Raw genomic sequence first — 20,708 nt, forward strand, 5'->3', positions numbered from 1 at the left:
AGTGACACTAATCCCTAATTTCTATCACATTAAAGGGACACTATAGTCCCCCGATCCACTACAGCTAGTGGTTCTGGTGTATATAGTCTGTCTCTGTAGGCTTTTTAATGTAAACACACACTGTGTGCAGCACTGGCGTTAGTTCATATGGCAGATCATGTGGGTGGTGCATTGTGATGTCACATGGGGGGCGGCGGCAAATTTTTATTTTGCCTAGTTCGGCAAAAATCCTTGCAACGGCCCTGTTGACAACATATTTGTGGTTGCAAGGTACACATCCTCCAGGAGAGTCACATGCTCTGTGCACAGGGTTAGCCCAACAGCACAGGACTTTGGTCATTGGCTTTGAGCTCTCGTTAGGCGCACTCAGCCAATAAAGCGGCACTGCTCAACGTAGATCAGGGGAGCTAACAGAAACTCTGTGCATGAGATTCTGGCACTACAACCACTGTTGTGGACAGAAGAATTAAACCAAAATAGCTATTTACTAATGTCTATTTATTCTGTGTTCACTATGTTAAAACTGGCTGCTAGAGTAAATATTCCCTTCCCCTTTATGGTTCAGTCATTATTTCCTCTGCAAGTTTCTTGTTACACATTCTTGTGTTAATAGGTAGCCTCCTTTGCTAACTCCTCCCCCACTTCCTTTGTGCCAATTCCACGTGCAACAAAATGGAGAATCACTGTTAAAGTAACAAAGAAACTACTCACTTCCCCTTTCTTCATGTATCCAAGCCAGAGCTGGAATATGGGGGGAAGAGCTCTGTAATGATGACATCACATCCTGTAGGGTGGGACCCTTTTTGAATGTTAACCAATTGTTGAATTGATATTGTATGTTTAAACTGTGACGTATTTTTGCTTTAAGAAGGAGACCCCCCTCTGGGGAATAAAGCATTCCTTAGTATTTCACTGATCAGAAACTTTGTCTCCGGTGTGAATTACTTCTAGGGAAAGCGTGCACGCATTCATCAATCAATTTGGAAGGTGTAGATAGACAAATAATCAAAGTTTTCTTTGATCCAAAACAAATTGGCGCCCGAACAGGGACATTAAGGGTAGTTAATTCACTTCAAAGCCGTATATACATTACAAGACGGGAGAACAAAAGGACTACCAGAGATTGGAAAAGGAGACTGATCAACTCTGGCTATGGTAAATGAGTTAATTACCTACCTATATTTTCCTTTCTTTGGATTTCGTTTATTCTCCGTGGCTTCACTACGGCTTCGTGTGAATGACGTCTTCAGACAGGTATATATATACCCATATGTCCCCTTATAGAACTGTATAAACCCTGTCACTTGTCTATCTACAGCCTAACTAAATCCAGAGTTTGAGTTTTTATGTGTGAAAGTGTCTGTTTGAGAATCTGTTTTGCTTTCTTTTGATTATTTGAGGTCGGGGTGTTGAAACCTGGCGTTTGTGGCCGGATTATATTAATTGATAATCCTGGCGTTGTTTTTATTTTGAGATCAGGGGGTTCATAAGACAACCCTGGCGGTTTTTGGCCGGATTATATTAATATTTTAATATTAAATCCTGGCGTTTCTCTATTGTTTTTATTTTAAGTTCGGTTTTGGGAAATACCAAACTGGCGTAATCGGTTTTAGTTTGTTGAAATAATGAAAACAACAAACAAAGAGTTAAGTTGTTGTATGTGTGCTTGAGTGTGAGTTTCTATGTGTATATGTACTGAGTTTATTTTAAGGAGTCTATTTTCAGCTGGCATTCATTTTAAAGAATTTGTGTGCTTTGGCATATATATTGTGCTTTTGCATGTATACTGTTTTTTTTTTTTTTTTTTTTGGGGGGGTATATGTTACTTGTTATATATTCTATCTGTGTCCTGTAGTTCTCCTATTCTATCTTTTGTCTTCAGGAGAGCTGTGCTTAGGCACTCACATGGTTAAATACTTTGTGCTGCTTGCAACTCACTTTCTCCTACTTCCCCCCTTCCCCCCCCCCCCCCCTTCTGCCCCCTCCATTCCTTGGAGTCTGTGCTGCCAGATGTTAGTTTTTTTTTTTTGTTTGTTTTTTTTTTGCATCACTCTGGGTGTTTTCTGTGCTCTGCTAGCTTGGTGTGACACTTTATGCAAGTTTCTTGCAAGTCTCTCTCTCTCTCTCTTTCTCTCTCTCTCTTTGTCTCACTGTCTCTCTCTGTCTCTTTAAGTCCCTCTCTCTCTTTCAGTCTCTTTCTCTCTCTTTCAGTCTCTCTCTCTTTCAGTCTCTTTCTCTCTCTTTCAGTCTCTTTCTCTCTCTTTCAGTCTCTTTCTCTCTCTTTCAGTCTCTCTCTCTCTCTTTCAGTCTCTCTCTCTCTGTCTCACTTTCTCTCTCTCTCACTCACTCTCTCACTCACTCTCTTCACTATCTTCACTCTCTTTTGGTCAAGGGTCTGCTTGCTGTCTCTTTTCCCTGTTTCTCTCTATCCAGTTCTACTGTAGTTTATCAATGGGTCAGACTCATGTTAACCCCTCCCGTGGTCGGTTAGCCTGTGATCTTGTAAAGGAAAGAGCTGGGGACTTAGCTGTGGTCAAACTCCGGAAAATTATTAAACTGTGTAGTATTAATATGTCCCCCAGTGGCAGATTGCAGGCGGAAGACTGGAGAAAACTTTTAAACGACAAACATGGGATCTTGGTAGATCATGGGTTGAAGAAATCAGCTGATGCGTGGTATAAGGTTGCTTGTGTAATTAAGAAGGAGGGGTGGATTGAGGAGGAGATAGACCTAGAAGGAAAAAAAGTCTTTGTATATCATGAAAAAGGTTGTTTTGTTGAATCTGTTGCAGACGTTTCCAGCCCTCCTCCATATGATAAAGCCTGGCCTAAAAGGGAGGTGGCTCAACCTGCCTCTGGAGCGCCCCCACAGCCCATTCATGCTAGCTCCCTCTCTCCAGCCCCTGCTGCCTTGTACCCTGTTCTTAAAGCAGATGGTTCATGTTATTTTCCAACCCCCACTCCTTCTCCACTCCAAGTCTCAGTTCCCCCTTCCCTTCCTGTTTCTCTGCCTCCTCCTCCTCTCTTGCCCATCTCTGCAGCTACACCCTCTCTTTCGGCTCCTGTTGCTTCTGTCCACGCCCAATTCCTTTCACTTCTCCCTATAACTTCCGCCCTTACTTCTCCTGTGGAATCCTTCCCTTCTGCCCTTTCACTGACACCATTTCCTGTTTCTAACACACCCATCCCTTCCATGATGGTAACGTACCCTACCAACACCCCTGTGGTCTCTTCCCCCCCCCCTTCTGTATCCTCTTCCATTCCAACCCCTCTTATGGCTGCCCCCAGTGTATCTTTCCCTATTATGACTATTGGATCCACTGTTCCTACAGCATCAGGCTTTCCTCCTGCTGCGACCCCGGCAGCATCAGGTTATTATCCTGCAACCTCCACAGCTTCCTTAGCCACTTCTCCCCCTGCCTCGCAACTTGATTCGGTCCAAATTACTACTACAGTTAATCACCCTGCGACCAGTACTACAGCTGGTCTGATTCCCATTCTCACTGCCGATAGTAGTGTCCAAGAGGCGCAGCCTCCACAGACCACAACTAATCTACCCTCCAGTCCTATAGCAGGTGCTTGCGGTGCCCAGCATGATCAGGAGGGTGCCCCTTTGATGTATGTTACCTTCAACCCGTCCCAAGCTGCAACACTGGTACAATCACTTCCTGACCCTGAGAAACAGCCCATGCCCTTTTTCCGTCGGATTGTTCAGATCCGTAAAACTTACTCTGCAGCATGGCGCGATTTGTTTAGTCTGTGTGAAATTAAGGCAGGGGATGCTTACTGGCCCGTAATGGAAAGGAGCTTTGATGATGCCCGTCTCACTACGGATACAGATTTTCAGTCTGGTATCACATTTTGTGAACAACTCCGTGCATGGGCTCAAGATAAGTTGACTGATCAGGCTATTTCTATTGCTGATATTGTTCAAGAAAAATCAGAAACAGTTGAAAGATTTCATTCTAGGTTAACTCAAACCTTTTCTGATCTAGGTTTCAACACATGTAATAAGTCCCACACACAGATGCTGTCAGCTGCTTTCGTTGCAGGCCTTAAGGAACCCATAAGGAAAGGCCTGGTCCAGTCCCGTCCCGAATTCAGGATAATTCCCCTGGACACTCTCCTCCTGGTCGCTAAAGGCCTGGAGTCAATCCAATTGCCCCTGCAAAAGAAATCCAATCCTTTAATGTTTTCCTTATCTGACCCTGCAACTCATCTTGCCCCTGGCGGGTACCCTATTCCATCACCTCTGGACCCTTTCACAGCTCAGGCCCCAGGACCACCACTCAAAACGTGTTATCACTGTAGGCAACTAGGACATTTTAGAAATGAGTGTCCAAGTCTGCATGCACCTAGGCAGCGCACACATGCTCTACGGCCACCATATCCTGTGGCCGGTTATCCTCCTGCCCAGGCGCTTGGTTATCCGTTACCTGGTTCTCATTATTATCCTAATAACCTACCCTCTGCAACTTATCTGCCCACTAACAATCCAATGCCTAGACAACGACGCCCTACACAGCATGCTCGGCAACCATACTATCCAACTACACCTACATGTACATACCCTGGTCCAGACCAGTCTCATATTGATCTTGTCCAATAGGTAACAGGCAAACCTGTGTCCAATGCCCCTGTCATGGCAGTGTATACAGGGGATAAAGGGGGGCCCCTAGCTACAGTGGTCCTACCTGTGGAAGGCTGCCCAACCACCTTCTTAGTTGACACAGGCGCAGCCCGTAGCGTACTTAGAGCATGTGACCTGCCTGACGATTCCTTTCTCTCTAATATAGATGTTTCCTGTATAGGTGTTGATGGAACCCCTCGTAGCAACCCATTAACTAAGCCCTTACGGGTGGGTACTTTCCCAGATCTCCTTACTCGTTTTGTAGTGTCTTCCTCTTGTCCTCTTAATTTGTTAGGGGCTGATGTCCTGTCCCGCTTGCAAGCCTCCGTCTCCTTTACTCCAGATGGTAAGGTTCAGTTATTGACCCCTCTCTCCAGTGATGATACCTCAGCCCTTTGTTCTTTACCCCTCCTACTCCACATGGAGTCACCCCATGGGAATGCAAGGGTCCCAGATAATTCCCCCAGTGCGCTTGACAGAGTTCCTGTGCAACTGTGGTCTACTGGTCCCGATGATATTGGACGTCTTAAAGTTCCTCCGATACTTGTGCAGTTGCTCCAAGGTGCAAGTCTGCCCAGAAGACCACAATATCCATTGACTCCTGCTCAGTCCCTTTCTATCTCCAAACAAGTTGAAACTCTGCTGGCTGCGGGTGCTCTGGTTAAATGTGTATCGCCTTGTAATACTCCTTTGTTTCCAGTTAAGAAAAAGACCGAAAAGGGTGAGCCGGACAAGTACAGGATGGTTCAAGACCTCAGAGCAGTCAATGATGTTACCATCTTGGAAACCCCCATTGTTCCAAATCCTCATACTCTTCTATCCCAGGTCCCTCCGTCAGCTAAATTCTTCACAGTGGTGGATTTGGCAAATGCCTACTTCAGCGTGCCTTTGCATCCCTCTTGCCAATACCTGTTCGCATTTACTCATGACCGCCAACAATACACCTGGACTGTAATGCCCCAGGGAGCACAAAATTCCCCAAGCCAGTTTGCAAGAGCCATGGCATACATCCTGGAACCATGGCAGAAATCACACACAGACGTGGTCCTCCTGCAATACGTGGACGATCTCCTTCTCTGTGCTGATGATCTCCCGACTGCAGAATGTACCTCTGAAGATTTCCTCTGTTTCCTGGCCGCCCAAGGTTGTAAAGCATCTAAGAAGAAGTTGCAGTGGTGCCGACCATCGGTGATCTTTTTGGGGCATTGTCTTTCTCATGGCACCCGGCACCTTACTAGAGACAGAGTGCGGGGTATTACATCACTATGCCCTCCATCGGCTCATAAGTCCCTCCATGCCTTCCTGGGTCTTATCTCTTACTGCAGAGCCTGGATTCCTGAAGCCTCTACACTGTTGCAGCCGCTCTACGATGCCCTCAAAACTGAACCATTTTCTTTATCTCCTGAAGCCCTTACCAGCTTCTTCGCATTACGACGTGCTGTTGTTACTGCTCCTGCTCTGGGCCTTCCCAATTACGAGAAGCCCTTCAAGCTCTTTGTCTATGAAAAGATGGGCCATGCATCTGGTGTTCTCACTCAGTCTCATGGGTCTCGTCAACGTCCAATAGGGTATTACTCCTGCCAGTTGGATCCTGTGGCCAGAGGAGGACCCTCCTGTCTTCGGGCTGTATTTGCAGCAAGTGCTCTGCTGGACAAGACATGTGACATAATCCTTGGTCACAAGCTAACCATTCTCGCTCCACATGATATTTCTGCGATACTAAACCAAGTTCAACCTAAACATCTCTCTACTCAAAGACATCTTCGTCTCCAAACAACTTTAATGTTACCCGATAATGTCTCTTTACAGCGATGTTACACTTTGAATCCTGCCACTCTTCTGCCACTTCCCAAGGGGGGAGTACCACACTATTGGTACAGTCTGAACATAGATCCTGATGCCTTCCTTGATCTGGATGTCCATATGCCCACAGTACCACACGATGAACAGCCATCTCCTCTATGGCATTGTACTTTATGGTTCAGAGACGTGTCGGGGCCTGACCCTCAGTATGAAGAAGAACTGTTTCAATTGATTGAAGTACCTCTCACTTTGACAGACATATACTGTGATACAAAAGGTAACACTGTAGTTTTAGTCCAATTACCCACAGAAGTGACTCATATGTACCACCATTGGGAGATGGCAGTTCCTCATGTCTCTATTACTAAATCTCCAAATATCTCATGGAAGGAACTTGGTCCATTAGCCAAAGCATGGAGTGCAACAGATCAAGACCAACTTTCTGCAGAAGGTGTTACCAAACGAACTGTGAATTGTAAGACTACTGGTTACCCACAGTATCACACAGAAATATGTGAAGATGCCCCTCCCAAAGATTCTGACCCAGACATCCCCCATGATTGTTTTGAACAGATGAAGATGGAAACAACCCATCTTCCTACAGTACATGAAACGGCTCTGCCAGATCCTGACTGCACACTGTTTGTGGATGGCTCCAGATTTGCAGATGAACAAGGAAGATACCACACTGGATTTGCAGTGACCACAGTAGATCAGGTACTTCAAGCATCCCCACTTCCTGCGTCTATGTCTGCTCAAGAAGCTGAACTAAAAGCCCTCACTGTAGCATGCCAAATGTTTGAAGGGAAGCGTGTTAATATTTATACCGATTCAAGATATGCCCTGGGCGTAGCACATGATTTTGGATTAATATGGAAAACAAGAGGTTTTCTAACAGCAACCGGTACACCAGTTAAACATGGTACAGCTATCAAGGAATTGATGGATGCTTTACTCCTTCCTGAAGAAGTGGCCATACTGAAAGTAAAGGCCCATGGAAGACGGAATTCGGAAGAAACATGTGGCAATCATAAAGCTGACCAAGCTGCCAAAGATGCTGCATGTCAATCAAGGGAAGTGGACAGAAAAGTGTCCGGTGAGGAAATTACTATTTTTCCCATGCAAACCTTACCTACGGACCTCAAGTTTTTGAAGGAACAGCAAGCAGCTGTAAGTCCCGAAGAAAAGCAAAGCTGGAAACAGAAGGGAGCGACCTTACAGGATGGAGTATATACTAGTAATCTCAAATTTTGTCTGCCTAAATGTATGTATCCGGCTGTGGTTCAATGGGCCCACGGAGCAGCGCACTTGTCTAAGACCCTCATGAACTCTTTAATTGCTAAATATTTCGAAGCACCAGGTATTACCACTCTGACTAAAAACTACTGTAAGTCTTGTGCTATCTGTGCCAAGTGCAATCCGGGAAAATTGGAGAAAGTTTTCCCCAAACATCTGGCGAAGCCACACTACCCATTCCAGAGAGTCCAAATTGACCATATTCAGATGCCAAAGAGTGGCCGGTATGAATATGCCCTAGTTATGGTGGACATGTTCTCAGGATGGCCAGAAGCTTTCCCGGTTACTAATATGACCGCCAAGACCACTGCCAAGCGGTTGCTCACTGAAATTGTCTGTAGATATGGAGTTCCTGAAGTGATTGAAAGTGACCAGGGCCCGGCTTTTACAGCACTAGTAACTAAGGAAGTCTGGGCAGCACTAGGGGTGACCCTTGCATTTCACACACCCTATCACCCACAAAGTAGTGGTAAGGTAGAACGTATGAATGGCACCTTAAAAGCCAGAATGCTTAAGATGGCCCAAGAAACTAACCTACCCTGGCCAGAGAGTCTCCCCATAGCTCTATTTAGTGTCAGGTACACACCAAGAGGGAAGTTTAACCTGTCTCCCTATGAGATTTTGTTTGGTTCAGCCCCTAGGTTAGGTTGTTACTTTCCTCAACAACTCCAACTGCAATCAGATGTTATGGTTAATTATGTGACTGCTCTTTCCCAAGTTTTAAACAAGATACATGCCCAAGTGTTTTCTTCCATTCCAGATCCAGAGTCTGATACAGGCACACACAAGTTGCTCCCTGGTGATTGGGTTCTGGTTAAGAAGTTCGTGAGAAAACATACCCTTGAACCCAGATATGATGGTCCGTTCCAAGTCCTTCTAACCACAACTACCTCAGTTAAATTGGCTGGAAAGAACTCTTGGATACACGCTTCACACTGCAAGAAAGTTCCAGCTCCAGAGGAACCAGATCCTGTTATAACATGAATTTTGTGTATTTGTTCTTGCTGCTAGGTCTGATAAAGGCCCAACAAGTCGCTATAACCAAAGACAATCATGTTTATACATTTTGGTACAATTCCTCTAATACACGGGTAGCCACATTTGCATTTGATTATTGTGATATCGTAAACTGTACTTTTCCACCAGCGTTGTTGTCAACAGTGTACAAAGATATACCTAACATTAAGGACCCATACATATGTGTGACTAATGACTACTGGGGATATGAGTGTAGTTCATGGAAGGCAGCAGGGTGGAATACAGGGCCAGCCTGGGGCTATAGACCACAAAGTGCCTTAGACAGATTAGATAAAAATGGGGAGTCCTTACTGAAAAGAATGACGTTCAGGAAACCAGGGGGGGCGACACCTATGAAACTAGCCTTAAACATAGAACACCCCAGTCCTGGAGATGCTGGACAATATGTAATGGGAATGTACTGGAAGGGAGGAGGTTCATACAATAAACAGGGGACCTTTTACTTACAGGACATGTATGACTCACCTGAATGGGTAGGAGCCACACACATGACTATTAATCCTCTTAAGCCACATATCAAAACTCTAAAAGAGATGATAGCTATAGCTAACCCCACGTATGAGGACACTATGGCTGTAGAGACGGGTTTCTCTGACACTAACTTATGGCTTGAGTGGATGAAATATAATGCTAACAAACACAACAGATCTAACTGCTATGTCTGTGGAGGAGCGAGGCCTCACTTAGGTACTGTCCCTTTGAACATACCTCCGGAGATAGAGATGTGTTTCCTAAGTCTCTATACTATACTTAAAACCAACCGGACGGAATGTGGATCATGGATAAAGGAATACCCAGTTGTCCTTAAAGATGTCAAGCCAGATAAAGGTATCACCATATATCCAGGGAACTACACTTGTTATGGTATATATGATGGGGTAGGCCAATTCTTTGGTAATTTCACTGGTAAGTACTGTGCCACATATAGCCCAATTCCAGTTGCCTTTATCCAACAACACATAAGATCCCTTGGAGATATATATTGGATTTGTGGGGATATGCAGATTAGAACCAGATTGGAAGGCGTATGGTGGGGAGAATGTGCTCTAGCTAAGGTAATTATGCCTATACACATAATCTCTGACGGACACCAAGATACCCCAGGTACGTTACACCAATACTCTAGAATAAAGAGAGATACTCCTGTAAAAGGCAGTTTTGATCCCCATATTTATATAGATACCATAGGAGTGCCAAGGGGGGTGCCAAATGAATTTAAAGCAAGAGATGAAGTGTCCGCAGGGTTTGAATCTATTTTTCCAATCATCACGGCCAATAAAAATTTAAATTGGATTAATTACATCTATTATAACCAACAACGTTTTGTAAATTATACAAGAGATGCCCTCCAGGGTTTGGCGGAACAATTACAAGCTACTTCCCAGATGACCTTCCAGAATAGACTGGCCTTAGACATGATTCTGGCAGAGAAAGGGGGAGTATGTAAAATACTCCCAGACACCATGACATGCTGTACCTATATCCCAGATAATACAGGCCCTAATGGTAAGGTAACGTTGGCAATAGAAAAGTTAAAAAGTTTATCCAACGAACTGAAAAGGAATTCTGGGGCCACAGATCCATGGGAAAGATGGTTTGGATGGATGTCTGGATGGCAAGGTGCTCTGGCCCAAATAGGTGTTGCCATTTTAATAACGATACTCATCCTCGCTCTTCTTGTTTGTTGTGTATTACCTTGTCTTAAGAAATGCCTACAAAAGACAGTTGATCAGACAGTCGACCAGACCACCCCGACCTTCCTTCACCAAGAGATTGATGACATAGACCGTGATACACCACATACACCCTTACAGTCCCACCGCACTAAATCAATAGCTACTTCTTCTTAAGGACATTCAGGGATAGCGTCTGTCTCTACGGGCAGAAGTCTGGCGCGGAAGAAGTAGTGGACAAGCTGCTATGGGTAACCCGCACAGTGAAGCGTTCGAGGCCTGTTCAGACAGATGTGCAAGATAGCCTTTTGTTATTTTTCTATAGGGACAGTATTAGAGTTAGAGATAGTAGTTATTAGTAAAATAGCCATTTTAAGGGGGGACTGTTGTGGACAGAAGAATTAAACCAAAATAGCTATTTACTAATGTCTATTTATTCTGTGTTCACTATGTTAAAACTGGCTGCTAGAGTAAATATTCCCTTCCCCCTTTATGGTTCAGTCATTATTTCCTCTGCAAGTTTCTTGTTACACATTCTTGTGTTAATAGTTAATAGGTAGCCTCCTTTGCTAACTCCTCCCCCACTTCCTTTGTGCCAATTCCACGTGCAACAAAATGGAGAATCACTGTTAAAGTAACAAAGAAACTACTCACTTCCCCTTTCTTCATGTATCCAAGCCAGAGCTGGAATATGGGGGGAAGAGCTCTGTAATGATGACATCACATCCTGTAGGGTGGGACCCTTTTTGAATGTTAACCAATTGTTGAATTGATATTGTATGTTTAAACTGTGACGTATTTTTGCTTTAAGAAGGAGACCCCCCTCTGGGGAATAAAGCATTCCTTAGTATTTCACTGATCAGAAACTTTGTCTCCGGTGTGAATTACTTCTAGGGAAAGCGTGCACGCATTCATCAATCAATTTGGAAGGTGTAGATAGACAAATAATCAAAGTTTTCTTTGATCCAAAACACCACTACAGTATGTTGAGTTGTTTATGGTGCTTTGGAGTGTTCCTTTATGTTTTCATTTGTGTTGCATCAAGTCTGCTCATATTGCATGTGAATAATAAACTTAGGTCTCAAATTAATAAGATTTACAAAATGATTCAAAACTGTAAGAAAATCTTTACAACTAATTTATCTACAGAAGTCACCTTTAAAGTGTTCAGCTACAACGTATGTAGTATTATAGCACTCCTTTTTTCTCTCATCTTATGTTTTTTGTTTCTTGTTTCTTAAATACCAATATTCATCTTCAATTTGTTTTTGTGACCTTTTTAGGTCACTATTAATGTGTCTTGGCATTCTGGTTATTGTTTACATTGACTGGTCAACCTTGTTTCATATTTCCATACTTTTAATACAGTGCTTATTTTATGTCCTGTACTATGTCTTTTACTGAGCATTGCATTCGATCTATACACCAATGTGGGGATTGGCATTACGGCATTCATTTGGGGCATTGGGATTTCCATGCCCCATCTGTCTACCCTTTTGCTTACCCATATTCTTGTATATTTTTGTATATTATTAATATATATTTTTGTTTTTTCATTTTTATTATTTCCATAATTGTATCCTACGACGATTTTTTTCGTTGGCATTCTCTATTAATCCCTTTGGCGACATTCCGCCTGGTGTATATATTTTTCTTTATCATTTAGATCTCTACGCATGCGCATTTAGGTATTGATTCTGCAATATGTTTAGAACTCTTTCCCCGATCACGCATGCGCATTTTAGACGGATGGACGTCACAGGAAGTACCATTCTGCGTTCCAGTGTGGAACACACGCTGCCGGTGAACGGCATCAAGGAAGATTGAATTGGATATAAAAGTTCCCACACACTCGAATCTACCCATATCCCTGAAGAAGTCCTCCATTTACCATGGACGAAACGCGTTGGATATTGAACTTTTTCGGACTGTTTCTTATTTTATTTGTTTTAAAGTCCTTTTATTGTTCCTGCACTCTGCTACTCCGATTGGATCTGCATCTGGTATCTACTACTCTGCCTTCCAGTTCCACTGAGAGTGGAGACATGCTTACTACCACTTTATGTCTGTAAGTGTAACCAATAAATTCTCTTTTGATATTTTTATACGTACTTTCACTATGTATGGTCCTTTTTTTCTCATATCTCTGAAGACATTATAACATCTGGATCTACTATCAAGTTCTATACTGCATATACCCCAAGGGGGTGAGAGGCCTGATTTACACGTTTGTTTGTGAGTGCATTACTTACTCCACACTTTATTATCATTATCTTACTGTGTTACGCTATGATATACACTTTTTATTATTCCAGATTTTATTGTACACTTATATAGAATATTCCAATTCTGGATATATTCCCCAGGTTGTATTCCAATATATTTGTGTGAAGGTGGTTTCCACTTTATTGCTTTCTGTCTCTTACTCTTGGTGTTTAGTGAGGTTCACCTGGAACCACTTTCAATTTAGCAGCTCTATTGCTTATGGTTAGTGGGTATACTACTGTTTTGTCACCTTTAAAGTGTAATTGATTTTTTGCAGATTAATTGAAATCATTGAATGTATTGAATCATTTGGCAAGATAGTAAGTCAAATCCTTAGTTACGCATTGATTTAATATTTTTGGATAAGCTTTTCAAATGATATATTTTTGGCTAAAAATTGTTTAAAAAAAAAATCAAAATATAAAAAAAAATACATTAGAAAAAATATTACAATACGGTATTAAAATATTTTTCAAAACATTAAATTATTTTAAAAGCTTATCCAAAAATGTTACAGCTTTAGTTCTTAGAATAGTGCGCATCCCAGTTATTCCTAAATCTCCTTACAGTCTTTACCACCTCCAGTGGTAAAATGTATTCTATGAAACAACCACCTTTTCTGTAAGAAAGTGCTTATACAAATTTCCAACCTGTCACAGTTCAATTTGAGGTCATAGCTCCATGAGCTGTTGTGTATGTAAAAATACTTTCATCCTTAAAGGGACAGGCTATAGTCACCAGAACCATCACAGCTTAATATAGTGGTTCTGGTGTCTACAGCCTGTCCCTGCAGGCTTTTTAATGTAAACACTAACTTTTTAGATGCAATGCGTCTCTGTGAGGAGCTGTTGATTGGTGCAGCACAGTGTTTTCTTGCGCATGCGCAATAGCCTCCAAATGCTTTTCTATGGGAAAATTGATCATCTCAGGAGGTGAGGCCAGACATGTTGATGGAGAAAAGATTTGTAAACTACCTTTGACTCCACTCTGGGAGCAGCCAGACAACTAACCATGTAGTCCACGCAGTCCTTTAGTTTTATTAATTGCATGAATGTAGTTAAAGGGACACTCCAGGCACCCAGACCACTTCTGCTCATTGGAGTGGTCTGGGTGCCAACTCCCACTACTCCTAACCTTGCAAGTGTAATTATTGCAGTTTTCTATAAACTGCAATAATTACATTGCAGGGTTAACTCCACCTCTAATGCATGCGCATTAGGTCTCCCCGGCTGGTGGGCGGGATCAGTCTCGCCCACCGGCCGACGGAATCAGTAGGAGGAGCAGCGCGGAGGAGGAGACAGCGACGAGGGTCACCCCTTCAGTAACCGAGGATTGGGGGGTGGGAGGGAGAGAGAACCTGCAGTGCAAGGAAAACGGATTGTTTTGCTGGCACTGGAGATTCCCTTTAAATGTTTATATCTCTTCATTGCTTGAACTGTCATGGGATAAGGAGCTTTAACTATTGGACTGAATGGATGGAACATGTTACAAAGGTGCAGTGCAGTTACTGCTTTTTCCTATTACTTACAAAATGGCACATTGGTGACTAAAAATGTACTAATCTATTCCTTTTGACAGGCTTATCGTTAAATCGAGTGTCTCAATGTAATCACACTCATTTGATTGTTACCGTTAACAGTGCTTACCTCATCGTAGGTGACGTACTATCAGTATATGTTTTATATCACAGTTTAAGGAGCAATTTCCTAGACAGGTCCATTCTCATGTGGGTCCAGCTTGTTTCCTTTAACCAAAGAGACAAATCCTTTGAGACTCATCAGAACAAAACATAGCCTGACTTCAAAAACTATTTTGGTCTTGGTGTGCTTAGCTCTCATGTTAATGGTATGATGCAGCTGCTGTTTGTTTTATCCATATTGCTGACAGTTACAGCTGAGAGATAAAATTTGATTTCTCACCTCTAACCTATCAAACTGCTGACAACAACCAGCCCTCAAACTCAATTCTAATCACCATTGCTGAAGACGTTATAGCATAGTTAGTGTAGCAGGTCAATATATCTTTTCTGGCTTAGAACGTGTAGACAAAACATTTGGCACAGTTTGCCGTAGACACATGCGTGCAGGAAGAATGGAGAACTCATTTTATAGGTCACTCTTGTTACTGAGTGTTGAGAGTGGGGTATATAAGATGTCTGTCTTAAAGAGTTAGTCCACAGTTTATTTATCACTGTTCAGGTTTATATATTATTAAATAATGCACTACAAAAAAATATATATTATAAAACAAAACACCAGATACTTATTTATGCATGCGAACCTAAACAAAACAAACAAAATTAGATTTTTTTATGCCTTGTCCCACTATTAAAGGACCACTAAAGTCAACCAGAACATTTATCCTGTAGTTTCAACCCTGCAATGGAAAAAGTGCAATGTTTATATTGCAGAGTTAATCACACCTCTAGTGGATGTCTTCCTGACATCCACCTTCACCTTCTTCGACAATGACTGAGTGAAATTTGGTCATGTGGCCTAATGCAACTTGAATTCAATACTTTTCTATGAGGAGCTCAAGAGCCGGATACTGTTGTGGGTGGCAGCGCTGAGGGAGTCTCGCTTTTTTTTTTTTTTTACTTTTCACTAGAAATGGATAGGGGGGATAAAACTGATCAGGCATGGATAAAACTGACCTCTGCATGGAGATATTGAACTTTCCTCATAAAGTTGATTCCATGCATCTCAATGAGGAGATGCTGATTGGCCAGGGCTGTGTTTGGCTTGTGCTGGCTCTGCCCCTGATCTGCCTCCTTGACAGTCTCAGTCAATCCTATGGGGACTCATTTTGATAGGCTCAGAGAATCACTTCTGATCAGGTCAGCCAAGCAGGCAGATCAGGGGCAGAACCAGAAGCTGCAGAGTTGAATAAAGGTAAGATTTTTCTATATTTAGGGGAGCAAGGGAGGGCAGGGAACTAGACAGAGGTTTTAACACTATAGAGTCAGGAATACATGTTTGTGTTGCTGACCCTATAGTGTTCCTTTAAACCCTTAAGGACCAAACTTCTGGAATAAAAGGGAATCATGACATGTCACACACGTCATGTGTCCTTAAGGGGTTAAAGATGCACTGCAGAAAAAGTTGGCGCTATAATGATAATAATAATAATAATAATAAAATTATCTTTCTATGACAAGATTTTTTGAGCCTTCTACTCAGGTGTCAAATGAGTATTCTGGACTTGTGCTGAACTCATACTGTTTCTTTTTAATCTCTTGAAAAGTGTTTAGTCAATTGTGATGCTTTTATGGGTTTAGAGTGAAATGAGAATAGTGTCCGAATCCAGGGACTGAGTAGACTAGTTTAGCAGGAGACAGGTTTCGTAGGGGAAGTACAAATGTAAATCGAATGTGTCCAGCCTGCATCAGACACATAAAATTTTACTGATTTAACAAAGCTACTAATTTACAGGTAGCTGAAACAGGAGATATTAAGAGTGCGGACTTTAGTTTTACTGTTGACACCACTTAAACATCTTTTTTATGGAGGTGTCCACATACTTCCCAATCCTTACCAATCCCCTGGTAAGTTATTATAATACAACGTTGAGTTGTCCCTTTGCCTGTGCCATTGTATTATTGGTATTTTTATTATGCATGGAGAGCAAACATATTCCACAGAGCTGCACAATGTACAAGGTTGATTATGATGAGTAATATTTTAAATGACCGGCTGGTGTATAACACAGAGTCTGGAAAATGTTGTTTTAGGATGTTCTTACTGTAGAGATTTAGAGATTAGAGATATGAAAATTACACCACATTATAGTTTGTAGATTGAGTAGAGTTAAAATGATGCAGCATACAGCATTCTTTGTAGCATTTTCTTATTAAGCATAGAAAATGTCTTCTTCAAGGCAAGAAAGTTAAAATGCAGAATGTATTGCCAAATTACACTGTTTTAACTAATCCAGCTAATTCTTGATAAAAGGTTGGCCGTCTATCTCTCAGATACAGGATTAAGGGTTACAATTAAAATTAGCTTAGATAAAGCTGATCCGGAAAAATCTGGACTAAATAAATAGAGATTTATGCATTTATTTCTTAGAAAAAAATGTTGTTACTGCTCTAAAACATCTATTCATTTTGCAAGCTTGAATATTTTTCGCCATGTTATTTAATTTACTTTTTTTTATCCTTTACTGCTATACCATCAGCAATATGATAACGGGTCCAAATATGGTATCTATGAGCAACTGTGGCATTGAAGCGAAACCACAGTTATATGTCCTTTCTCGCCTTGACTACTGTAATCCACTTCTCAGTGGTCTTACGTGGTCCCAACTTGCGCCATTACAGTCCTTAATGAATACGGCAGGGAGGCTCATCTTCCTGTCCGCACGCACCCCCCACGCCTCATCCTTCTGTCAGTCCCTGCATTGGCTTCCTGTAAGATATAGAGCTCAATTTAAAATTCTGGTTCTTGTTTTCAAATCTCTACATAATGCTGCTCCCACCTATCTATCCTCCCTAATACACAAGTATGTCCCATCTAGGCCCTTACGCTCTTCTGTCCGTACTCCCACCTCTGATGCTCGCCTTCAAGACTTCTCAAGGGCTGCACCGTTCTTGTGGAACTCACTTCCCTCTTCCATTAGACGCTCACCTAGACTCCACTCCTTCAAAAAATCATTAAAAACCCACTTCTTCATAAAAGCGTATCAATTAAACTGTTAATAGCTCCCGACTGATTGCTCTCTTGCAGCTGTCATTAGTCTAATACTATCCTTACCTTTTGTGTCACTTTACCCCACACCCTCTAGCATGTAAGGTCATTGAGCAGGGCCCTCAACCCCTCTGTTCCTGTGTGTCCAACTTGTCTGGTTACAACTACATGTCTGTTCGTCCACCCACTATAAAGCGCTGCGTAATTTTTTGGCACTATATAAATAATAACATAATAATAATAATAATAATATGTTGCTGTCATTCATCATTTGATCCATAGTAGCTGCTCATTTTGCCACTCCTTCCTAAAAAAAACAATCTATAATAAGGCTGTGGTACGAGTCATGCCAAAGTGATTTCATTTTCATCAACTTGGGTTAAGGGGGTTTAATGTGTCAATGTCAGAGGGTCTAATCATTTGTTTGGCACGCTGCGTATAGAAGGGGGAGGCACATACATTAGCAGCAGGTACGGTAACACAAACCCACCCCTTTGCTATACAGACATGCCATCAGCCCTGGTTAGTTTGTAGACTTGAAAATGTATCACATTTTTTAAATAATGAAGGATAGGCATAAACAGGATTATCCAGTACACTCCAAACTGTCAGGAATTAGCAGGTAAATTTTGAATTGTAGACCAAAATATCCGAATTGACAATTTCCGGCTAAGTGAATAAACATGAAGGACATTTGGTAAAATATTTTGGTTAATACAAAACAGTCATGAATATGTATCATTTGCCCTTTCCCACACCACTTGCACATTACTTATTACTGCTAGAATTCCTCAACATGTTATAATTATTTACCAGTCGGCTCTGCATTTTAAGAAGGGGTGACGAAGGTTATTAATAGCAGGGCCTCTCACTGTGTTGTAGCTGTTACACTAAGAATTCAGCTGCTGTTTTCCTACTCTCACACTTTCTATATATGGTATTTCATACACACATTAAATGTTATGTAATATAAGCTTTTCTCCTTCAGACTGTCCTAATGAATGTGATTTCTAAAGATCCTAATTCATTGAGTGTTAAAGTGGATATAAAGTGTGGCAACATTCATGCCAGGTAAGTACTAAAATGGAATAAAAACATGATTTTTTTGAAAACATAAGCATATTTAGAGGACAAATGTTAGATATAATAGAAATTTTAACAAGATGCATCCATCCAGTATTTTAAGGCTTAACATTGCAACACTATTATTATTCTATTATCAATAGATAGCATTATTCCACCCACAATCATCAGAAGAAAGCACTCTGTTTTTTTTATTTTTATATTTATATACTACTTTGGGTGAGAGCCATAGAATTCTGGTGACAGCCAGCCAATGGTAAAACAATCTTCAAGTCCCCCCAGTTTTACGTCCCCTCAACTTGCTTCCCTGACATCATGTTAGTGATGGCATCGGAGGAGGATCAGATGGTGGGAGAACTTACTCCGACCAAAAACAGTGTTTTATCAAAACACTGTATATTAAAGGGAGTAACCTTTTAAATTACAGTGGGACAAACTCATAGCAAGCGCCAAAAAAGGCTTCAGTCACAAATGCCTAGATCCCCTAGAATTTTGGAAAATTGCTCTGTCATAAAAGGGTTAAGGCTAGATAATAGAGTTTACAATCAATTGGATTAAAACTAAAGAGCTCTGTATCTTTATTGCATGATATAATTCATACAAGCCTGGGAAATAGTGATATTTTCTTAGCAATCTCTTGGACGAGTGAAGTATTCTGGCAAGAGATCGAAAACCCTAGTGATGTCAGAAGGCAGCTATTCTCAATCACATATTGATTCAATTTAAATGTTGCAAGATATTGTAATAATGACCTAATTTAATATAACATAATAACTCTATGTGTGGTTAGAACATATGTACAAATGTTAAAACTTTTCCATAGACTTTGAATAGTTAACATAGTAATTAATAAATAGTAAGCCCAGATACTGTTATGAAGAAAGTTTCGATCATTTTATAGTGTCCTCAGCTGAATTATGGCAGGGGATTCATAGTATAGCAGTTTGTTACATCTTTTTGGAACATGCCAGGCACCAAAACAACTTCATCTACATGATGTTTTTGTGGTGCAAGTAGGCCCCTGGGTGCCCTCTGACCTCAAGGGGTTAAACCATACTCGAATGGTTTAACCCCGAAGTTGCCTTTATTAGCACCAATCTCAGCTCCCTCCAGCGCAGCATCCAGGTTCTGAAATTTCATTTTCAGGAAGCGTAAAGTACTGCTGGGCAAGGTTTTCACTGATTGGCTGAGAGCAGTCAGCTGACACTTTCAGCCAATCAGCAATTCCCAATTTACAAAACTGGTAGTAAAAAGGTAAGACATCATATTTCAGTGTACTCTATATTACTGAAACAGAGCTTTGGATTGGTGCAAGCATATATCCCAATTCATGTTCATCTGCCCTGGAAAGAGAGAAGGAGGCAATGGGGGATGGAGACTTAACGAGGATGGCAGGTATATGATGTAATCAGCCCCAACCCAACCCAACCCAACCCACCACCACTACAGCCACCAACACCACCCATACACAAACTCACATGAAATATGGAGGTGCTTGCTGCAACATTTATTTTATGGATAAGCTAAGCAAAGTTTTGGATAAAAATAGGAAATAGTTTTGCTGATTACAAATATCTGACAATCATATTTATATAATATGTATATGAATGAAATGCGTCATATTTTGCATGTTTACATTTAAGCTATTTATGGAAAAAGTAATGGAGAAGTAAACCATATAAAATATTTCATGGTTATACAAATCAAGTCAAGATGTTGATATTCTATTTAGGATAAAGGGGTTTTAGAGCTAATGGTTACCTGCCTCTATGGTGCTTTATCTAGCGGATAACTATTTGAGTTACGGTACACAGAAACTCTCCTCTCCTAACCCTAAACTTTCCCAACCCTAATCCTAAATCCACTAAACCTACAGCATATATATATGGTGTTCACTGCTTTACACCACATCTTATAAATGCTGCATTTTTCCGTCATAGAGAATCATAAAAGTAAAATGCGTGGAACCTGTCCAATTAGTGGAATTTCCCAGAGTCTGTTCTATGTCTTAATAAAAAAAATAGCAACTGCTTTATTGTTCGTTTTGTACAACTAAAGGTCACCCAAGGGTCAAGATTAAAGGGGATTTTAGACTTTTTTTTGCATGTGCTTATGAAACATTTTCAAGAGATGTGTAAATATCTGAAATAACATCTAAATTACATAAGAAGAGAAAACAGAGAAAGATAAATTGAGCTATTTTGAGATTGCTAAAAAAAAAAAGCTATCAAAGAAG

General features: G+C 41.3%; 1 protein-coding gene across 4 annotated transcripts in view; it reads right to left on the reverse strand.

Annotated features, from left to right (window-relative positions):
- The window catches only part of FILIP1 (filamin A interacting protein 1), a 240,284-nt gene that overhangs the window by 149,238 nt on the left and 70,338 nt on the right, over positions 1–20,708 (reverse strand). The window contains exon 1 of one of the 4 annotated variants that reach the window (XM_063443003.1): positions 14,351–14,416. The exons of the other annotated variants lie outside the window; for them this stretch is intronic. The gene's annotated coding sequence lies outside the window, so the exon portion shown is untranslated. Of the gene's footprint in view, positions 1–14,350; positions 14,417–20,708 lie in introns of those variants that run through there. 4 annotated transcript variants of the gene reach the window in all.

The sequence above is a fragment of the Pelobates fuscus genome, chromosome 2 (assembly GCF_036172605.1).
Source record: "Pelobates fuscus isolate aPelFus1 chromosome 2, aPelFus1.pri, whole genome shotgun sequence".
NCBI lineage: Eukaryota > Metazoa > Chordata > Amphibia > Anura > Pelobatidae > Pelobates > Pelobates fuscus.